This window comes from Balearica regulorum, chromosome 2 (assembly GCF_011004875.1).
Source record: "Balearica regulorum gibbericeps isolate bBalReg1 chromosome 2, bBalReg1.pri, whole genome shotgun sequence".
In the NCBI taxonomy this organism is placed as follows: Eukaryota; Metazoa; Chordata; class Aves; order Gruiformes; family Gruidae; genus Balearica; species Balearica regulorum.
In genome coordinates, this window is record NC_046185.1 from 136,210,303 (window position 1) to 136,234,071 (window position 23,769).

The 23,769-nt window shown below is 38.6% G+C and overlaps 1 long non-coding RNA gene across 3 annotated transcripts; it reads right to left on the minus strand.

The window, feature by feature from the left end:
• Positions 1-1,982: 1,982 nt before the first annotated feature.
• On the minus strand, positions 1,983-23,167 carry LOC142600572 (uncharacterized). Of its 3 annotated transcripts, XR_012834131.1 has the most exons (6): positions 23,132-23,167; positions 22,348-22,427; positions 18,929-21,407; positions 17,897-18,092; positions 16,729-16,823; positions 1,983-6,849 (listed from the first exon to the last, which is right to left on the minus strand). It is a non-coding gene; the product is annotated as an uncharacterized LOC142600572 (long non-coding RNA). The 3 variants fall into 3 exon arrangements; XR_012834130.1 differs by having other exon boundaries at positions 18,929-22,427; positions 23,132-23,156; XR_012834129.1 differs by lacking the exon at positions 23,132-23,167 and having other exon boundaries at positions 18,929-22,454.
• Between the last annotated feature and the right edge of the window lie 602 nt (positions 23,168-23,769).

Consider the following 23,769-nt stretch of genomic DNA (forward strand, 5'->3'; position numbering starts at 1 on the left):
GCATGGAAAGAGATTTTCAAACCCTAGAAGCTTTCATGGCTTTAGATAAATATGTTTGACATTGACGACTGGGCAATGTACTCATATCTATAAATAATGGATTTTTTTCACAGGAGATGTGAAAGACAGTTTTCCTTTTACTTTTGGAGCACAGTTGCTGTCAGTGTGTTGTGTCAGAGACTGTGCAGTGGAGTAAAACTTCACATACAGTTGCAAATATTCAGTCTATAGTGGGTTCATTGAACTTCATCTTAATTCTTCATAAACACAAAATAGTTCTCAAGTCAAACAGTATTTTAAGGGAAAGTCACAAGGAAATGACGTGTTCTGAAGACACCAGAAAGAAATCACAATGTGATAATGTGAAAGTCTCTACTCATCCTAAGATTTCTCATTGACTGGGGGAGATGGAAGAGGAGGAAAAGGAGAATAATTAATGAATTTTGCTCATAATTTCTAAAAGTTAGCGATAGAGGTTCTGAAAATATATTTTGATGTTTATGCAGGTGATATGAAAACTTTGCTGTTTGGAACTAACCTGTAGGACGCTATCATCTTTAGGTTCCAAGAATTCATGTTGCTCAAAACTAACCTGTGTGCCTGGAAAGTAAAATGGGAAATCTCATTTACTATGCTAATGTTTCAGTTTTAGTAACTATCATGATAAGGATGTTAAGAATATTCTTAGTGTAAACACTATTAACAACACTAAATTTGAATAAATTAAACTCTGTATTTTTACTACATGCCCTCTGAAAATGTATTGCTGCAAATACAGAGCCAGACTTGACACAAGGTCTGGTTTTGGTGGAGGCAACTGAGTAGGGTGTGTTTAGGAATAATACTGGATTTCTGCCCACCATCAAGAAGAGTGGTCCCAGCCGTTGTGCTCAGACATGACTACTGTCTATCTTCCACTACAAGTCTGCAGCATGCCAGAGGTATCTCTGAGTCAGGGAGAGGACTCAGACAAAGGAACTGAGCAGCATGACAAAACAGCAAGATGAAGGAATGAAGCCTTAAGGGAAAGGAAGTTGTTGGGGGATTTTTTGTGGATTTTTTTTTCTTTTTTTTGTGAGACAATGCTTTCTTCCAGGGTCTTGAATGAGTCTTGAGTTCCTGGGTGTCACCATTTCTTCTCTGACAGTAAAGGAAACCCTAACACAAATCCTCCTGTGGCTGTTAGCTCCTCCATTAGCTCCCAGTGGCTGAAGTCTGCAAAGGGTCTCGGTGTTCCAACCCTGTTAATCACAAGGTTGATAATATGATACCAACAGATTTTCTTCTGATTTTCTGGTTTGCATTTTTAAGAGAAAATAACATATACACAAGCAACATAAAATAATATTTTTGTGGTTCTGAACTTCTGAAAAATTTGGTTGTACCAGAACTGAGGCTGCAGATAATTTATAGTAATATCTGCTGATTTCAAAGATTTCCTTTGTGGCAGGGGAGGAAAAGGTGCTTTGATGCTGCTGCATGGTTTTGCTTCCCCATTTTCAGACTGAAATGCTTTGATATTTCTTGTCATCTTGTTTCTTATTTTGAATTAGGTACAATATTAAAAACTACAAACAGTTTTAAAAGTTGAAGTCAAAACAAACAGATCAGCTTCAGAGAGCTTTCTTTTTTTATAGATTTGTTGGGCATGCTGAACATTTCTTAATTACAGAATTTTCTATGGAACACAAATTGATAACCTGAATTCTTTTGGCATCTCTAATTATAAAAGGCTTTGCTTACATGCTTATCTATTCTTTTAGCAGGAGAAAATTTCAGTGTACAGGGTGAACTCATTAAAGGGTGAATCAGGATTTTGTAGCAACAGGAGTCATTCTTTCTTGTTGCAGAGGCTGGCAGATGTGCTGAATGAGTTGGGAACTGCAGAACATAGAAAGACCATCTTGCGTGTACAGTAGCTCCATGGTGCCCTGCTGATCTGTTTGGGTTCTCTTCCTACCTCTGCTTCCTGGGAGGTGGTACCAGGCGACTTTTAAAACTGGTTTCTCAAAGGCAGTCAGAAACTCTGTGCTATTCGCTTTCTGGGTGTCTGATGGCAGAGGTGATGGAGGACCAAGCTGCAGAACTACTCAACACTCACAATTGTAGCTAAACTCAGTGGGGAAATGTAATTTTGAAAGCTATAGAATACTTGTTGTGATAGACTTTTTTTTAAAAAAAATCATTCCTACATGTGTGAAATGTCTGCCAGCTCTAGTTATGTCTGTATCTCTGTTACTTCTGAATAAGAATGTGGATGATGATTTCCCCTGAACTTACAAGGGTGTTATCATAATTTGTAGTTGATTGAATCATTATTGAAATTAATGCCATTGTGAAATCTGAGAGAATCAACATAGATTCATTCTTCAGACTAAGACTGATCTGTGTACCAAAATGTGACATGAAGTCACACCTTGAATTACATAGATATAATGGAATATTCACTAGATGCTTACTAAGCATCCCCAATGAAACAGAGACTCCAAGAAAATACAGTATGGAATCACCTAGTGCAAGACAGTAATTGTCATGTATATATTTAAGGGCACTGAATTAACATTGCTCTGGGAACAATATTAGGAATTGTGTATTTTGACTGCTTTGTTATGAAACTTCAGTGTGCTTTCACTGCAAGGATGTATTTAAGTGTGTGTATGTAATATGCGGAATAGGATTTTTCAGTAAAAAAAAATTGTGGTTGGTACAAAGCTCGATTTACATTTCTTAGAAGCCGAATCTAACTGGTGTGAACTTTGCTTCTTCTGTGTTGCATGTTTTCCCTTTTTTACTGCTAGGGAGTTTCCTTTTATACTTCAGCCTTATCATCAAACTATGAGGGCAATTTAAGGACTGTTGAAGACAGTGTCCAAATGAAAAGTTCTTATTCCACAACCCTAGTAAATTTGGAGTAATCCACTTATAATTATATTTGCAGTCTGCTAAACTGGAATATACAGCTCAAAATCAAGCTCTTCTAGAACTTTGTGGTTTGATTCCAGATTTTATAATGCTTACAGTTGCTGGGAGATTTTTAAAAATGAGGCTGTCATTGCAGAGTCAGCAGAGGGACTGGCATATTCAACAAACACATTGATGTAATAGGAATTAGGATGGATTAAAAGCTCTGATGGGAGGGTATAAATATACACATTGTATATACAGTTCTCCCCAGATTACCTCTTCCCCTGTTTAGGTTTCTTGGTGAGATGCCCTCTCTACTCTTACCATAAACAGGTCCATATGATGGCCAGAATTTTCAAAATTGATTAAAGACTCTGAATATTGTCAGGTTCTGAGCGTTCAACATGAAATATTGTTAAAGTTGCCTAATATTCAGAAAGTGCTCAACACCTCTTTTATGAAAATCTGTTTCCTTTGAGCCAGGCCCATGGAACTCTTGGTTACCTCAGAACACATAGATCAGTCTCCTTCCCCACTAGCAAAAAAACCCCAGCTGGACAACACTGCTATTACTTCTATAGCTTACCATGAACATCAGAGCTTGGCAGGATTTCACTACGTTCAGTTTCTTCTACCAGTGATGCATAACAGTCATTAAGTAAGTTCTGTCCTCCTTTGGACTATGGCCACGGTTTAAACTGCTCAGAGGCAACTGAGTCAGATGAAGCTGAGTGCTACCTCCAAGCTCAGCCCTTTTTCTCAACCCAGCGTTCCCTCCTGGCCTCTGTGGTTTCCTCTTCGCAAAAAGCACCTCTCCATATTGCATTGGTTAGCTGCTTCTGAATTTGTACGCAATATGATGTGAAGTAGCAGATTCCTTGGCCCATAGGTTATGTAATTTTACAACCTTAAAAGGTAAATTATTGATAGATTTCTGGTGCTCCGAAAATAAGTGGAATATTTACAGAGTAAGATCTGGACATGATCTTTGCTTGAGTTTATTATTCTGCCTGTTGCTCCCCGATGCTTCCCATGCCTCTAGACAGACTCGGTTTAATATCCATCCCAGATATACTGCCATTTCCAAGCTTCTGGCAATTGCTGTTATCTGTCATGCTGATGTGCTACACAGGAAAATTGTTTTGCATTTTTTGGTGGAGATATAAAAAGTTATTGGCGTAGGTAGTTTGGAAGACAGAACAGCTTTCTTACCCAGTGAGATTTTATTGTGTTCCAGAAGCATCTGAAGGGAGTCAAACCTAGTCCACACATATGTTCTATTTCACGTGGAGTGTTGAGGCCAAAATTTGGGGCCAGCTGCTCCTAAGTCTTTGGCATGTGCTTTTCTTTAACCACATTGAGCATTGCCTGTGTGTATGAGCTTGCACAGTTGTGGCTTCAGCTTCAGAGCAACATATATGTTTCTCAGCCTCCCAGTGTCTCTTTTTTTTTAAAAAAAAAAAGAAAATACGTCATTTGGAGTTAAGTCTAGAAAAGCGGTTTGCTGTCTTTCAGCTTATTAAAATGCAGTAGTACCAGAAAATATAATGTGACAACAACTGCCTGACTTTTGCGTCTATATGGGATAGACTTTAATATTGTTTTAAAACTTAGACGATATAGGAAATGAAGCCTCAAAACTCATGTATTCTCATTGCATGTAAACTGGTACTTTTTTGTCACACATGAGGACAGACATTAAAAACAACTTTATAAAGTATTTATGAGGTTTTGATTTACCACAATTATTTTCTCTGGCTTTTAGGGTCTCTGAATAGTATCTTAATGCTAGATCATATTTTCTGACAACAGAACACCAGATACACTGTAATGATTTGGCATTCAGCCTTTTGGAATGAAGGCCAAAACTGGCTAAATAAATCTTTTCCAATAGCAAGGAGCAATGATTGCATTGTAAACTCTGGATAAATCTGTGATATTACAGAAAGCAACTGTTTTGCAATAAATTGACTTGAAAAAAGAATCTATGGAAAAAAAATTCCCGTACTGGAAAGATGCCAACATGGCATTATGCTACCAGAGTCTTCTATACTGTTGCAACTGTACATTTAATAGGGTGACAGTAAGGGTTTTTTTCTTGCTTATTACGCTCAAGGTTGGGTGAGAATCCCAGAAGGGAGTAGTATTTATTAGAAATGTTAACTTTATTAATAACATATAAAACACATTGGGATTCCTAGTAGTCGATTCTACACATGGTTAAGAAAAGGCAGGTGGTCTGTGAAATAGCTTGGGCTCATGCTATGCAAGATTTCCATCATGACAGGCAAAGCTCTAAATTGCTTTGTATTCAACTGGAGACAGTGGAGTAAAATATTCATCGACATGCATTTATTGCTCATGGTGTATAGCTGTACTCTTAGAGGCAATGCAAGAGGTCAGGGCTGTTGCGCTAAACATTCTACGAGTGCATAGATAGACATCACCCTCACCCAGAAGAGCTTATAATTGAAAATACAGATGCCTCAGACCAGGTGGAAAGGGAAGCAGACATTTAAGAGAAGTGACCTATGGAAGCCACAAAACTGCCAGTGGCAGCAGTGGAAGGAGGAGTGGTCCTGGAGGCTGAGCCTCATGGTGCGAGCTGTGACTTTCAATCCACAGGAAGGTGGGTTTGTTTTTTTTCCCTTCAGATTTTCGCGTGTGGAAAGACTGTATGGAAACATACAGCCGCACGTTGACACGACTGTGCAGCCGTACAGGTCGCTCCAGCAGCTTTGTGTGTGTTGGACAGGAGAAACAAGAGGGCCCCGTGGTGCTCCTCAGGTCAGGGCCTGGGAGCGGAGGGGCAGGTGCCCTCTGTGACCCCCTGCTGTATCTCTTCTTGAGAAACTTCCCCGGTTTTGCTTTAAAAAGGGCCAGAACCAGCTGAACAAATGTATGGCTATTTGGTGTAGCATTTCCATGCAGTTCAGGTTAATAGTTCAGTTACAGTGAAAAGACTAAATCCATGTTCTCCAGATAGTATAGCCTCTACATCAAAAGAAAATAACAATAACAACAACAACAATAATAATAATAATTCAGCTATCACATTATAGTTAAAAAAACAAAGATTGCCAGCCCAAATGGAGAGGGAAGGACAAATCAGGCTGCAGGCGGCCATACTGAAGTGCATTGAAAGCTTTCAACAGCTCATAAAGCCTTGCGAGGGCACATTTTTAACTCCTCGGGTTTTATTATGACCCTTTGCATTACCATTTGGAGGTATTGCATTAGCTGCAAGTAAAATCAGAACGAAACGACGCCAGGCCCGGGCTCCCCGACCCCTCCACCGCCGGTGCCGTGGGGCCGTGTGAGCGCAGTGCAGGGCGCACTGCTCCGGGCGGGCGTGCAGTCGGTGGAGGGCAGAGCTCGGCCCCGGCCCCCTGCGAGGGGCAGGTCACCGTCCCTGGGAGCTGGTGGCAGCGAGGTGTCTTGCAGGCGGTGGCTAGGGAGGGCTGCAGTACGTACTGGCATGCAGGGAGAGGAGCCTTGGAGTATATCCAGAGCGAAAATCTTGCAGTCTTAGCAGCTGAAAGATGTCGGACGCTCGCCTTAGGCTGCGAAGCGTCTGGCACGCTACCGGGGAGTGTGTCAGGACGAGATTGGCACCGTGGCGCTCCAGGGACCGCGCAGAAAACCTTATGATTACAGCTGTAACTTGGCCACTTCCTGAGTTAGCGCCTTTGGTTTCAAACCTCACGATCCATCTGAAATGTAGCGATGCCCCAGCATGATGCACTTAGCACATCTGATTGTTTAATTATTATCCTCCCTTCCACACATGTAGCATCACAGTTTCACCTGCTCATGTGGCACCCACATGTGCTGTCCTGCACATCAGCGTGTGAGCGGCTTAGGATCACTGCCAGTCTGGTATCTTCTTCTCCTGCCTTCGTGCTCTTCGTTCAAATTGCAGCTTCTGCACGCTCCTCTACGTACCTAAATACAAATGCATTAACAAAATATTTGTGCAACTCGTGTTATACTTAGTGGAATCTTTGTTAACTGCTTGGAAAGGGAAAAGTGCCTTCTAAAGGAAAATCATTAGAAAGAATCCTTGTGCAACAGCTAAACATTTGCCAGGGAAAGTAAATACAGTTTTTAAATTTTATTTTTGAAAGGCTTCCCATCATTTAAAGCCAAATGGACTTTAAATAAGTGCTATCATGATGGCTGTTCAATGAATGTATGCCAAGTATTGCTTGATAAACACAACAGCGTAAATGGTCTCTCAGAACTATGTCAGAAAAGAAAATACATTTTTGTTCTGAAAAATAACCACTCCAAGTGTTTTCACTGTCATTATGTAAAGAATACACCCGACTTCCTCATACTGTAGCATTTTTTTAAAGTTATTAGGTGTTTAACTGCATTTCCAGTGTAAAAAAAGTTGATCTGAAAGAGGCTTCAAGAAAGAGACGGAGGCAGGAAGATGTGGGCAGAAAAAAAGGTTTGAGAAAAGCTACCAGTAAATTTATGTCCAGCAACTGAATGCAGGTAAGAAGAAAAGGAAGATCCCTAGTGGGGAACACAGATAGACTTCCAGGAATCAGGTACTTGCTGATTACTTACTTAATGACATTAATTTGCTCCTGGTCTAAACCACAGTACACTGAACAATACAGAGAGAGAGGAATCAGTGATATGTTTTTGGTTTCTCTTACTGTCCATTTGCATTGTTTGGGGACTTTATGAAGTGTTTTTGTGGCAGAGGTTGGTTTCCTCCACCAGCATTGTCCTCTTGGCAGGCTGGTAGCGTGGTGAAGCATGGACTGCTTATGTTCTTGCAGCAAAGGTAGGATTCACCCTCTGTGTGTGATGCTGTGGCTCTGGGTTCATGTTATAAGTCAGACATTCAAGGTAAGGGGGCCAGAGGGCAGATAAGCTTTTTTCCCAGCAGCTGTTTGCAATGCGTGCTTAAGATGCCACCTGAGCAGAGGCAGTGATTTAATAAACTGAGAGCTGTCTTGGGAGTTTGCGTCCTTTCCTGTCTCTGCTGTTGCTCTCCTGCTGAATGACCTTTTCAGCCTAATGCCTCAGTTTCTTCAGCTGTAAAATGGATGCAGTAAGCATTGCAGAAGCAGTCAGTAAAGTGTTTTTCTTTCTAGAAAGAAAATGTGATGTATAATAGCTGGGCATTATTTACTTTTATCTGGGAAGTTTTAGAAGAGAGGGCAGGTTTTATGCAGTCCCATTGTCTCCTCCCTCATCCTTGCAATACTGTAAGGATGGTGTTGGTGTGCTTTTTATAATTTCTACTTTGTTGTTTCAATCAGTTCAGAATAAATGAATATCCATGTGCTTTTAGGCCAATTTTGAATGCTTCTTCCTTAACATTATCTCAAAGAAATTGAGCATATATATGAAGTGAAGACCCTCTCAGGGCAGAGGAAGCTGGCAGTCAGGCAGCAACTGGTTGCAGAGCACCAAAATTAGAGGTAGGGAGTAGGTGAGAAATCTTAAGAGTCACTGACAGGGAGATTTTTAGATGTGCAGAATAAGAAGGTGTTTTAAAGCATTCCAAAACTTAAATGTGCAACATTACACAGATACTTAGTTTAGAAAGATTGATCTTAAACTTAGTAGATTGCTCTTTGCTTTCATATCAATAGTGTATTCAACATTTTCAAGTGATAGCATGTCAAGAACATCACAAACATCCAGCCACTGTCTAATTGTGCTGACTAGTTATTTCTAATCTGATAATAAGCAGTGAATTGGTTAACAGTGTTGGCACTTAAGTGTGCATGTTTATGCTTCAAGGCTGACACTCCAGTAAGATGAATGGGGGAAGTTAACTTCGCTTGATGCTATTGTTTTAGCTGGTAAGGATGAGGACTCAACAAGATGAAAGTATGTTGGTTTACATTGTCAAGGCTATCTTCACAACCAGAAGCTAGAAACTTCCTTTATTATGAGAAAACAAACACATAAATTCTGGGAAATAGAATAAACCCCTCCATTAATCTGCATGAAAGCCTTAAATCATTCAGATTCATAGATTTGCTACCTATGGTAATTTTTCTCTCCTGCATTTGGAATACAAGTTTGTCATGATCAGACAGCATTGTTGCTTGCATCCATTGATGGGCTAAGAAATCACTGTAATAAAATGAGATACAGCAGGCCTCTTTTCTTCAGAATGTAACTTTTTGGGAATGGTGAAGGAGCAGAAAGAAATGCTAATAGAATGCTACCCAACTCTATTGAAATCTGTCCAGAAAAATAAATGAGGTTCTGTTCTTGGCTCCCTTTGTCTTGTTGAACAATATAGGGTAACTCATTTGATCTAACTTGACACCAGTTTCCCAACTGCGAAACAAGAATGAATGAGTTATGCATGCTTTCTAAAAACATTGAGAAATGCAGATGAAAAATTATTAGGTAATCCCTAAGCACCAAATTGGGTGACCTTCATTCATATTGAAATAATGAGGACTATTTACAGAGTAACCTACCGTTCACCGTAAGGATGACAGAATCCAGGCTGGTTTTGTCTTGGCCCAAACAATACTTCTGAACTGCTGTTTTCGTTAGGTTTTGCAGTTCCATTTTCATAAGATTAAAGGGACCTGAACATGAATAATATTGCAGGTATGCTGTATGTTTGTAGATATCCACACTCTAACATAATTATTGAATATATTTGGGAATACCAGTGTCTCATCTGTAATATTACTGCTGGGATTTTTGGAAAAATAGCATGTAATGTCAACTCTGTACTTAAACTGTAACCAACAAACCCTGGGGAGCTATCAAGTTATCAGTCTTTAGTACTGAAAACATAACACTGGTTTAAGTATAGCTACTCAAAATGGGTCAAGTTACAGCTGGGTTATGTTTTAGTGAACTAAAATTAAAAAGGTATTTTCAGCCAAACAGGCAAATTCATAAGTGTAGATCTTTGTAACCAAGTTCCTGATTCTATAGGTTCATTTTTATTTAATCCTGTGAAAATTGGTTAGGTGTACACACACGCGCGTGCGTGTGCAAAACCACCTGTGAACACTGAAGTTCTTTGTTGCACAGAACCTCAGGCTGGAATGGAAACGCTAGCACTTCGGCATTCAAAATCTGGATCAGATGCTAAGGTCTATAATGTTTGGGTTTGGAGTTTGAACTTTGTGAACTTCAGGGGTAGATGTTGTATTCTGATCTGAGTTGAAATATGTGGTAACTGGTAGGAAATAAGAGAAAACCTTTCCTTTCAAAACTGAAATGCTTATGTTTCAGATGTCCCCATAAATGTTCTCTCTTTCTAAAGAAAAAAAAATAAATTAGAAATCATGATGTAAGAGCTAAATCTGAGCAAGTGACTTCTGAAATAGCAGTCGAGGAAGCATCTTCAGTGGCCTGGGTAAAACAGTTAGTCTTTGTCCTATGTATATTTTAATTAAACATATAAAGACATATTTGCTTGTCAGATCAGCTAAAAAATTGAGAATTTGAAGACTCGTGGCAGCCAGTATGTCACATTTACATTCACCATTTTTCTGTGATTCTTAAAGATCATATCTTTATTTTCTCTCCACTTCCACTGATGAATCTCCAAGAGACAGTATGGGTTTGGCCCCAAGTAATTAGGTCTTTTTTTTTTTTCAAAGCACATAAATTATTTCTGTGCCATTGATTCTGGCAGAATCTACTTCCAGTTCGCTGTTGATTTTGGAAGGAAGAAGTTATGCGCCTCAGCCTATTTAGCAAGGTTGTCATCTATCTATAAGGACTCTTTAACACATGCTTCGGTTAAATTAAAGATCCAGGCAACAAACTCTAAGCTTGCTTTCTGTGACACTCACTGAAAAGTCAAAGAATCCACAGATGCCTAAATGAATTACAGTCCTACTAATACAACCTCTAAAAAACCTGTAGAATATATTAATCCATTTTTTTGTAATGTTTTGAGATCTTCATACAGAAGGAAAGGAAATAAAAAAGTCCTTAGTACTATTGGCTTTACACATGTGTATGCAATATTTAATTTTGAAATTAAGAAGTTCAGATCTGAAGTGGAACAGAGACACAACTGTCCTTTCCAAATGGTACTTTCCAAAACAAAAATAACAAAAGAACACTAGACATAGTTTTATGATGTTTCTGCACTTAGTCTTATGATGGATACAGAACCATTTAGTGGTTTTGTTTTTTAATTGGAGATACTTACTTTTCTCAACATACTTTCCTGGTCCCTGCATAATTTTCTGCATATCTATATAATATCTATCTATATAAGAACCTGTTATTTCAATTTTCCTGATGGGAAATTGAGGCATAGAGAGACTAAGGGACTTTTTCCAAATCACAGAGGACAGGAGTTAGAGCAGGCTAAATGATCTTGCACTTAGACTTAACTTCTGAACTACTATATATCTTTCCTTAGGAAAAATCAGTGCAAGCAATGGATTAAACTGCTAAATGTTTGTTTGAAAACCAAACAAAACATTGCTAATTTAATTTGGTGAGTATAAAACCCCAACAAACCAGAATATATCTACAGTAAACCTTATTTTGATGTGTATTTTGGGGAAGGGAAGAGCGAGATTGTTATTTTTTTCCCATCAGAAATATTTATGTCATTTGCCAATATCTGTCTTGGCAATACTTTACTAGTAATGTATATATTTTGCCTTTAAAAAAACAGTTTCCCAAGGCTGAGAAAAACCGTGAGCAATATTATGTGGCAGGAAACATTTAAACATGAAAATATGAAATATAATTCAGATTTGATAAATTCAGTGTCAAAAGACACACTACTTCGCAATACTTAAAAGGCATCTTCAGCCTAAAAATATACTATTGATAGAGAAGAAAATGAAGGCAGCAATAATAATTCACAAAACTAAACCCAAGAGTAATAGCAGTGAGTTTAAAACTGACTCTAGGGAAATATGGACAATTGATACAGGAAGCTGAAAGTATCTTTGGAAAGCTCCATAGAGGATGGAGGAAAATAAGAAACAATAAGTATATAAAAAAAAGTGAGATCTTAGTAATGGTTTAAATCCAGTACTCAGCAAGGGTAGTAAAAACAGGGATCCTGATGTGCAAAAGGCAGATGTGCTCATACACATCTGGTTTTCTAGAACAAGACAGGAAGATCTAGTTCTACCTTGAAGCTAATGAAAAGATTTTTCTGTCCCATCAGTAGCTAGAAACAATGCTGAACAATTTTTTGTTGTTGTTTTTCCAAATTGGCAGGATCAGATAATAGCCTTGATGCAAACTAGGGTAGTTTATTTCAGTGTACTAATCATTCTTTAATTAAAGAATGCTGGGGAAATTGCAGAAGACTTAGTTAATGCTGAGATTTTCAATTAAAAATCTGTTAAAAATCATACAAAAGACTGTCTAAAATGGAGGTGGTAAAGAAGTAAGTATAGATGTAGAATAGTCATGTAGGGAAAAAGATTTCTAGTGTTGTCCTGTGAGGATCTGTTCTTTCTCCAACGTCATTCGGTATCTTTAGCAAAGTCTGGAAAATGTGAGATTATCAATAGCAAAACTTACAGGTGACAAAATCATTTGATGAACAATGGATGATGAAAGGGGACTGTACTAATCTTGAGTGCTCATTACAACAGATTCATTAAAGCAAGATGGTTTTTTATGCATGGCCAAACCTGAGGCCAAAGGATAAAGAATTTACATAACACTTATTATTGGGGAACTGAATCCTCTAGAGCAGGTACTCTAGAAAAGACTTAATAATTTGAAAGTAAGCTACCAGAATGATGCTATGATTAAAATGTCAGATGCAATCCTTTCATGTTTAAGCGAGGGAATATGGATGGAGAGGGTGATATTCCCTCTGTGTATGTCGTTAGCGAGAGCATTCCAGGAATACTCTGTCCAGTTCTAGCATTTACAGTTTGAAAAAGACATTGACAAACTGGAATGGGCTCAGAAGAAAACTGCAAGAAAGGTATGAGCTCTGGGAAATGTGCCTTATACTGAGACACTAAAGAAGCTCGATTTACTCAAGGTTAGAAGGAGTTTTTGTCACAGTCTGTAAGACCTTCCATGGAAAAAATGCTCTTGATTAGTTCTGCTTAGTTAACTAATAGTCTTTAAAATGAATTGTTAATTTGTAATTATTGTTATTACTTGATCATTATCCAATTGATAATAAAGATGGAACTACTGGAAATTTAATTTTGACGATTCTGAGCTGGAAACAGAGCACAAATATCAGGTGATAGTAATTAATGTTTGGAACAAATTCCGACATAGTAACGTGCTGGATTTTCCATCTGTTGCAGTTCTTAAATTGAGCTGTAACATATCTCTCAGAAAGACACCCAGTCTAGAACAGATATTATGGCTGATGCAGAAATGGCTGGGTCCTGTTCTCTAATTTATGTAGCAGGTCAAGTTAGAAGACCTAAAGGTATCTCCTGGCAATAAAATCAGTCAGGAAAAAGTAACTAAGGTACACTGTGGTAAAAAAGACAGCATATATGTACTCCAAATACTACTATCACAATAAAAAATCCAGTGGAAAGGGAAAACGATGTTAAATGATAGAAGAAAGGCTGGCTGTTTTTAATGCATAGCTGACAATTAAAAGACCTGATACTGAGCCTGCCTCTAACTTCCTTCCTTTGTCCAATTCAAGTAATTTTTCCTGGGAACAGTTTTGTCTAATTTGCTTTGTGATTTCTACTGATGAGTCTGAATTAAGTTTAAAGCATGCAAATCAAACACAGTGACCACTGCAAAAAATACTGGATTTGATATATGGTTGTTGTATGCGCCAAGGAGGCACAGAGAGTTTTTCTTTAGCTTTTCTAAAAAGAGCTGGAGTGCAGATGGATCTGACTGAAAAAAGTATACAAATATATCACATGTGTGTTTATGGTCTTCTGTCCTTCTTAAATCAGGTTCTCCACTGGCACTTCATTCTACTCCATTGTTAAATGGGTGTATTAATGGCTACAATATTTTGCAAGGAAAGGCTAAAGCCATTAAGACTTTGGGGTTCTTTTGTTTGTTTTTTTCCCTAAGAGAAAGCATTAAGGTATGTGATGAGAAAGTGCTTTATAGCGGTAATGGCACGTGTATTCGTTTAAGAAACATAAGTCCTCTGTTGTTGTCTAGTAATCTTTGGGAAGGTCCATAGAGTCAAATGTGCATTGTATTTTGCGTTCTATGCATGTGGGCCAAAATGCAACTCTGTTGGCTCAAGTCCATATATAATGTTATCTAATGCACTGTCTTCATTTCTACTGTAACAGACAGCCCTCTCTTTAGTGACTAAAACCACATATGTTTTTATGCTCTATTTAATTTTAAGAATATACCCCTGTTTATATTTCAGGCCCTCTTATTAAGACACATATGTCCTTCTCAGGCTGTTTACCAAAATGACTTCTTGGCAGTCTTAGCTACAGACACTTTACGACTTCAACAAAAAGATAGTGTTAAAATTGAAAGCTTCTTCAAATAGGCAGCCACTTCACAATTCTTTGCCTGAGAGCTTTGATAATTTGCATTGCTTGGTCTTTACTCTGCTTCCTCTTACACTTCTTCTACCAGTGTTTGGTATTTGTTAAACTTTCTCCTCTATTTAGAATATTTCTTGAGCTTGGAAACTTTCCAAGAAATAAAAAGGCTTTCTGTGAACTTTGATAAATTATTTTACTAACAGTGAAAATTTAGTTATTTAGTATTTAGTAAATACAGGGACTATGTGAATGTGTGTGTGTGTGTTTGTTGTTTGCTTGTTCTGTTTTTACATCCCAGCAAATTATTCTGCACAGGTTTTGCTCATTCATGAACAGATTTGGCCTCATACAGAAGGTCTTTAAGGATTTCATCTGTATCATTAGAAAATACTCTGAGGGTGGGAACATCTGGAAATAAACTGTATGACCCACTTTAGCATACTTTGCACCGTGAAAGCTTGTATATTATTTCAGTGGCCCCTGGAGCTGCTGTTCTGGACAGTTTTGCTCAGCCTGGACCTTGAAACGACTAATCTCTTCTAACCCTTGCTCCCCCAAAATAAAAACTGAAGATGCAAGGGAGAATTGTGAGCATATTAATGTATAGATCACTTTTGGTTAAAGAATACTTTGCCCGATATAGCCTGTATTCTTCCATTTCAAGGCTTCTGTCTCCCAGCGCAGCCATGAAGAAATTGCTTCCTTGTCTCACCAGGAAAGTCATGATGGCAAGTACCTTGCTCGTTACTGCTACGCGGTGTATTAAAGGCATCTGTATTGAATCATTCATTTGTGCAGCAGTTTGTGCACAGCTTAGTGAATGAAGCAGTGAGCTAATGAATGAACATTCCTACTTAAAACAGACATATATATCTTTCAAGTTGTATTCCTTCATCTCGATGGTATACCTCAGCCCATTGGCTCAGTCCAAAGTAAATCCATAACATGTCATAGCTGGACAGACCTCTGATGAGATTCTTTTCAACAAGTTAGCATACTGTTAAGTCATTATTTTCAAGGTCTCTAACACAGAAGTCCCTTGTTGAACAACTTTGCTTTATTTGGCCCACTGTGTGAAGGCACGTTTGAGTGAGATTTTTAATTCCCAATTCATGAATATTATTCCAACACAAATGTAAATCTTTGTAAGCGTTGGACTACTACTGTGCATTCTAATAATATATGGAAGATAATACTGTGCCCATTCTTAATCACTTAATTAAAATAATTGCTGGAACAACTTTATATAGTAATATATAGGTCTTTTTTCTGATAAATTTGTGTGGTTAGAATAAGTCATAGGGAGGGATTTTTACAGACTTGTCAATGGCGGTGAGTCTTAAAGCAATAACTTTAGTAACAAGACACTATATTCATTCCCAGTTGGACAGAGTCTTGCAGAGGACAGAGTGGAGCTGTGGTGCAAGCTGCTGGCAGGGCTTGTCTAGGGATCTTCTGGCTCCATGCTGGAGAGGAAACCAAGGAGAGAATGTTGGTTGGCTCCCTCAGCCTCCTGGTTGAATCTAACCCGTCATATTTTTAAAGCACCCAAGCAACTCTGGTTGTCTTTTGGAGAAAGTAATTGCTTTTAGCATTCTTTTCCTATTGCTTTCTGACCATCTCAGTACTTTCTTAAGGTATTGCCCTTTGTAACAGGAATGTGAACTGTACACGGGCCTAAAGAAAATTAACAGTGACTCAGAAAATGAAAATTATCTGGAAAAACCACATTCCTCAGGAATACGGTATCATGGAGACTTGATTATTTCTTCTTGTGGAAGGGCCCAAGGTGTTTTATGATACCGTACAGTTGTAGCTGAGATTGGCCTCTAGCCCAATCAACTAGTCATTCCTTTCTCGTGTATTTCTGTATTGGACTTATGCTGAAATGCCCACAAGAGATTTGGGTAACTCTCTGCAAATGCTTTTGCAGGTAGTGAGTGTTAATATAATTTAAAAAATCTGTTGTTTTCCCACCCCTCTCCTGCTCTTCACCTCTCTTTGTGAAAAAGGTAAATCATTCAGAGTTTGCTTTCAGCAAATACCAGTTTGTTGAATATACAGGAAGGGCTGCAGTTCCTCTATGCACATGATGGTCTCTAACACATCACAGGCATATTAAACAAAATCCATAAAAAACACACATGAAAACAAACAAATTCTTCTCCTCCCAAAATATCCACACAGGAAAATGCTATGTAGCTAAGTATGATAAATACAACTCTACCAGTAGCTTGTGTACCAGATTATGCGCTCTGAATTATGGATATTCTTTTTGAAAATGGGCGCATAAGACTCATTCTCTCTTCTACCAGTACAAGTTGAAAAAAACAGACATATTTAGCTGTCAGCTGCCTAAGGAAATGTCACTTACCAATGTTTAGGATGATAGATTGCGTCCTTTAGATGTACCATTCTCTCTCCTTCCTCTCCAAGGAGATCCATTCTCAATTTTTTTACCCTTAAAACCTAAAAGAATCATAACAAAAGCTTCTCACTTAATTCATCACTTCCACTTCCTCCATTTTGTGAGCACTGACATAGCATAAAATGTGGTGCTGATGGCACTCTGCTCTTTGCCCACATGTGAGCTTAGGAGCAGCTACATTGGTCAAACAAGCAGAACTGCTTTTTTAAAATTTTTTAAAAAATAAACCCCTGTCTCAACTGCTCATTGAAATACCTACATGAAAAGGAGTTTTATCCCTCTCTTCCACATATAAAATTACTTCTGAAGTGTTGTAACAAGTTTTAGATCATCAGCATTCAAAGATAAATGAGACCAGGAAAATTGAGAAGTCTAAATTAACAACTTCCTATAATCTGTGATTTAAACGGCTGGAGTACTCAAAGTTATTCACAAACCTACGTAAATGGGTATTGAGAATCATGTTACAGCCTAGATCAAGTGGATAGCTGTGAAGACAGCCCAAGCCCAGCTTGAGCATCTCCGAGCCACGGTAATAAAACCCGTGACCGAGGTGCCTCCTGCGGAGCTGGTGCTCTCCAGTGCATTGCACCACTGCGGGGCTCATTACTTTGGGGTGCAGCACCAGCCCCGGGGTATTATTTGCTGTGTACGGTGTCAGGGTATTTGGAAGATCAGCCTTTCGAGGCCTTCAGTCTTACAGCACGGTTATCTCCACTTCAGTGACAGCTACACTCAGTGTGGACTAGACTCACTACATACACACTTTTTCTGCTATAGTTTATGACTACTGTCCATAACAGAAATATGTCTCTGAGACATCTGAGTTGGGTCTGAGTAGCCCTGGGGGTGCAACATTATGAAAATGAGCTAGCACTGCTTCTGGATTTGAAGTGGCCATACAAGTAATGTATCAGTGTTTACCTGCAATATGCCTGAGCTAATTACTCTTTTGCATCCAAACATGCCAGCCCTGGTCTGTCTGTGTCCATACAGACAATAATTGTCTGTAGATAGTGGTTGTTCTGTTACGGACACTTTGGACATATATAAAGAGTCAGTCAGGAATCTTCCATTCATCATCTTGTACAGAGAAGAGGAAAAACAAACCCACCTTAACTCTTTATTGCTCTCTTCATTTTTTTAACCTTGGTGTTACATCTTCAGTCGAGTTTCCTACACATTCTGTGTTCTGTACTGAGTGCAGCACTGTCAGCCAGAGAGAGTAGGAAAGTTCCTGAGATTAGGCACTGCCCTGGGAGAAACGGTACTGGATCCTACCAGACATTCTGCAGGTCAGTAACACGTGACTGAAAATGGACAGCAACAGATAGATGTTAAAGGCAAAGTGAAGGAAACAAAAAACCAAACCAACAAGCAAATATTTGATATTTCCCCAAGCTACTCTGTCTCTAACAGCTTGTGGCTCAGGAACTTTTCATCCAAAGCGTTGTCTCATGCTTAATAGTCACTGGTTATTGCCATGAGTTTAGCTGGTGACCTTGGCAAACATAGCATCCACAACTTCTGTTCCATTTGCTTGAAGAACTACCTCTCTCCGATCATTTTGGAGCTGGTATCTGGTACCTTCATTTAGTTCCCACTAGCTCCTAAACTGGAGGAGAAAAAAAATCCCTCCTTATTTACCCTTTTCACACCACTCATGATTTCACAGATGTCTATCCTACTTCTTTGTTCTGAGACCTCCTTCCAATTTGAAAATTAAACATTTAATTCTGTCTTGTCCCTTTAATGAATTAAGATATGAGGACCTTCTCTCTTATCACAAGGCTGTTCCATTTTTTTAAGAGGTTTTGGTGAAAGACCTGGTAAAAAAAAAAAAAGTAAATTTTATCTTTTTCCTTCTTTTTCCTTATAATTGTTTAAGGAATTCCCTACGTCATTTAAGTTAATTTATTAATGAGTTTTACTGTTTATTATAGCTTTAACTCATTTTACTGCTACAAAATCAGTTTATTGATCTGCACTTCCACAGATCTGTTATTTCTAGGTATTTGGTATCACATCATTAGCTGCTTGCTTGTCCGTCAGTACAAAGGTGTTTTTAAGAGGAGGCATTGAAGAAGGCTCATACAGGTTTAACTCCTGTTAACATGATGGAAAGGGAATTGAATACACTTCTCACCTGGCATGAATGGCAGCCCTGATTCTGAGTAAGAGTGTGGGTCCTCCTTCGGTTTTGTGAATTATACCCTTTGTTTCTTCAGCTTTTTTTAACATATCCATGAAAATAAATTATTCTGCATCAATGGAATGCTAGGTACGTTGCATCACATTGGGCAAATGAAAATTAAAAAAAAAAATTTTTTTTGGTTCAACCAGAATCAATTGTGTTTTTCACGTTTTTTTTCTGGTTTGTCTTGAAAAAATAAAAATCTCTATTTGCATAGTGTAACTACATTCCAGGAAACAGATTATAACATTTGATTCTGCTCTGAATATGTACTAACTTTTGAAGTTTTTTTTTCCTTTAAACTAAATACGATGTCTCGGTTCATACATCTGTGAGATCAAAAATGCATAGTTCCAAAGCACTGGGTAGGAAATCTATCAAAAAAGCCCAGCTGCCTGAGGAATAGTTTGACAAGGAGAGAGACTAAAGGAACACAGGGAAGGGAACAATGTCAGCGAAGTGTGAAGACAAAGGGTCTGGAAGCAAGGTTTGTGCTCAGTGTCATAGGGGGAATGAAACTCCACCGGTGTCAGCTTTCTCTCCGTAATGCATCTCTGTCCCAATTCATGCTAAATAGATTGGCATGTACTGCTGACAGCCCATTATTTTACAACCCATGTGCTTTTTTATATATTTAGATAATAGTACAGTTCAATCCCTTAGCTAGGTTATTGATAGGACGTAATGACAATCCACATATTTATAGATTTGTTTTATGGTACTGTAGCAGTGAGAGAAGAGTTGTCTTTCCTGGGGATTTTGGTGACAGCAGTCTTTGTCACACGGAGCAGAAAACACTGGCCTCTTAACTGGCCTGTCTTCTGCTACCAAGAGCGGTTTGGAGATTTAGTCAGCGGAGCCCAGGGAGTGGCTCAATCTTATATAAAGCAGATATCTGCAGTAAGTCAGATGAGTTGTGCTTGAAAGTACCTGCTCTTCCAACTGTAAGTTTGCGTATTGTCAGTTAGCCTACAAACAGCTTAAGTTACGTGAGATGAATCTCAGTTCAGGATGCCTAATCTTTTCACCACTAATGCTGCTGTATTATTTAGCCAGCACAACAATATTTAGTTCTACTTCTGAAAGCAGAAATATTTGAGGAAAAATTTAATAAATTCCCAAACAAGCTTTATTTACAGTTTGTCTAGCTCCTGTAATATTGCTTTCACTAGGTTTAAGAGAGTGGAAGTTGGCAAGCTTTGTATCTGTCCTCCATAACAGCAGTTACTGTGAGAGGACGACAGCAAAAGCCAGTCCATCCGACTTGTCATTTGCAACGTCTCACTTTCAAACACCGTTTCACTTCACACCCCCACCATATCAAGAACAGCACATCATGAGTATCCATGTACAAAGGCGTGTGTAGATAGCAGATACCACCAGAGGCTTGTTAGATCTGGGGGCCGCATGTTTTGTTGTATGAAGGAGATAGTGCCGATAGCTTGCGCATGTGTAAATTTTCCACCAGGAAGTGCAGTTTGCCGATCTCTCGGCCTTGCTTAATGCGTTATCTTTCTGTCCTGCACCTCTTTTTCTTCCATGTAAATTCCTTGCACTTCTCCAGAACTAGCTCCCAGTCTAGGGCCAGTGGAGGGGGCAGTAGTGGTGGCAGCTGCAGACTTTGTCCGTTGAGCTCCCAGGTTTCCACCCTTTCCAACGAGCGGTGCAAGAGCAGAGTTCCCACGGGGCTGAGAATCGGGCTCACCGGGCTGATAGGACCTAGCCATATCAGCATAACTTTCCTTGAGGTTTAAATAGATTTCTTTCAAACAAATATAAATCCTGCTTACGAGGCCTGGCTACACTTTCAGTGTCTTGTTTTGCTTTAATTAATCAATGAGGGTTGTACTGAAATAAATTCGGTTTTTGCACAACTCAAAATTTATCGAAAAAGAAGTTTTCTGTTTGTTTGTTTTTAAATCAGTTTAGTTAAATAAATTGACATTTATACCTGGTACAGAGAAGCTATAGCTTTTAAGATTTATGAAAAGATAGTAAGTTTCAGGTCTTAAGGTTCTGACAATAATATTGAAAATATGATTTATGATCAAAGTTTTACTAATGTGCTTATATCCAGCTGTTGAAAAATGCTGAAAACTTTTCCAGCCAAGGCCTTATGGATACCTTCATTCCATGGCTGCTTTTTTGGTCCATACTTTTTTCCAAGATGCAGTATAATTCCACATTTTAGCCAAAGGCTCCAGTGTCTTGCTATGTAGACTGTCAGTTGATTCTTTGTCTTCCTGCTTTTCTGCAGCATGCCAACACTACCTCTTGCTCTCCAGCTTTCTTCTGGAGAGCAATTTAATTGCATTTGAATGCCTGGTCCCTGGACTGTTCTGTGGAGCCAGGTAGCTGATGGTCAGGAAGTCAATCGTTGGAGTCCAACATTGCAGCTGGAAGCTGCTGGAACAGGCTAACCAAATAGGAGCTGTTGAAAAATAGAGCAGCAGCTGAGGCTGATAAAGATGAGCTGTAAAAGACTGTCTTCAAATTCTCCCTCCTGTGGAGCGAAGTAAGTGCCAAACCTGGCTACCTGGAAAATCTCATAAGATCAGAGATCTACACGGAATTTTTTATTATTATTTATTAATTAAAAATAAAAGGTAGTTGCTTGTAGGGTCTGAGTGCTCCCCCATGCAAGAGAGTATGTGGGGCTTCTTTGCAGCTTTCCTTCTGCTCTCGCTGAAATCAGCTGAAAATCACAGTTGATCTGGGTGGAAACAGAATCTACACAAAGTTCAACTGGCTTTTCAGCTGAAAGCTCACAAGGATTTTATCACTGGTCAAAGATTCCTTCCTGTCTTATGCTGAACTTTCTATTAACCATATAAGCTGTATTTTTCCACACTAGCATGTGTTCACGGAAATATTAGAACTGCCATACCTAATCAGACCAGTGGTCCATCTAGGCCAGTAACCTTGGCTCCAGATGCCTCAGAGGAAGGTGCAAGAAAATTCATAATACCGTATCCCAGGGGAAGTATCTTCCTAATCTTTGGCAGTTTGTGGCTAGCTGTTGCTCTGAGCATGAGTGTTTATATTCCTTATACACTTTTATCCTATCTAAGTGTCATCTATCATGTATGTTCTATTGTTTGAACTATTCTCTACAGGTTTAGGCATAAAGGTCACAATAGGACAGAGGTCATAAGTCACAGTAGATCAAAAGCCATAGCGTGTCAAATGTTGTAATATAATTCATGCTCATGTATACAGCACATATATAAAGTGATAGCTCATGCTAAGGCATTGCCTCACATTGCTCTTACAGCTACAGCTCCCCTAAGAGCGTTATAATATCCTATTGACTTTCTTGTGGATTCATCGTGCTGTGAATTATTTCTGGCCAGTGGAATGCATGGAGTTACCTTTTGGGTATTACTTAAGCAGGCGTCTTGTGATTTTGCCAGAGATCTTTTTTGCAGGAGTCAAGGTGTGTATTGTTTCCCTAGGTTTATTAAAAAAAAAAAAAAAAAAAAAATGTTAATAAAAAAAAAGGGGAAAAAAAAAAGGGAAAAAAAAAAGGAAAGAAACTGAAGATTTACACTTTGGCTTAAAGATATATTGGGTATATGAAAACAGCTCTTTTTTTTCTGTCCCATAAAAGAACTGATCCCATGGTCTCAGCAGGGAGATGTATGTGAAGCCATATTCAAGAAACCTTAGGTGCCACAATTTTTCTCTATTTCCTCTTAAACCAAAGAATAGACAACTGCCACATATCCTTTTGTCCCCAGCATTCAATCTTTTTAATTTCCTACATGCAGTTACTTACTTCTTTTTTTCCTCCCTCATTGTTCTGCTCTTTTCTGAACAAAAAAGAGATAAGGAATAAAACAAAAAGCGCTGTAAATGATCCTTTTCCTAAGGACACTTTAGTCCTCCTAACTGTTTGACTTTTCACCCTTTGGGTGCTTAGTGGAAAAGCCATTACTTGCTTGCTGAGGAAAAAGCATTTAATGAATCACAAAATCATTCAATTATTCTTAAAAACACTTCACATCACACATCTTTTTCCAAGTAAAGTGTGCATTTTTCACATTTAAATGGTGCATAACTGCCTCATACAATGTGTCCCTAGAGTTAGAGACGTTTTAACAGAAGGGTTCCAGGAGCAGACAGAGCATTTTTATATATATTAGCATTAAAGACCTTGCATTAAAGATGCAGAATTTCCTCTTCTCTCTTCACTGTCTTTCAACAATATCTGTGTACAGTTGCCTCTCTGCTGTTGTGAAACATCTAGCTTTGGACTGAGCTGAGATCTGCACGCTTTGCTTGCTTCGGCGTGCTGCAGTACCACACGATGAAAGTGAAGTATATAGTAAAGCTATTAGCTAATATGAGGCAGCAAAGCCTTTAAAATGTTTTTTAAATAAATCGAAAATTTATTTAGGAGAGGAAGTAAGAGACTTCCTCAGAAAAATACATTATTTTCAATCGTTATTGAGCCTGATGCTGATCTCTCACCACTTTTTCTTGGCTTTTATAAGAGAAGTGCTTTCTGCAGACTGCAGTAGCTGCCATTTCCTACACAACTTTTTCTTTTTAGTTTTTTTCCCCTCTGAGGTTTTTCTTAATGGACTTACATTGTAAAACGTTCTTTTCTGTATTTTATGAAAACGTATGTGCTTTACCCAGCAGAATCAGGTGGCTGACTTAGTTTGTAAAACCAACTTGAAGGCTGCACTTTTGCTGGGGCAAATGGGAATCAGTCTGTTTATTTGAATGCCAGTATATGAACTGTACCAGCTAAAGATCTGGCCTTGAATTTGTAAACTTTCCTGCAC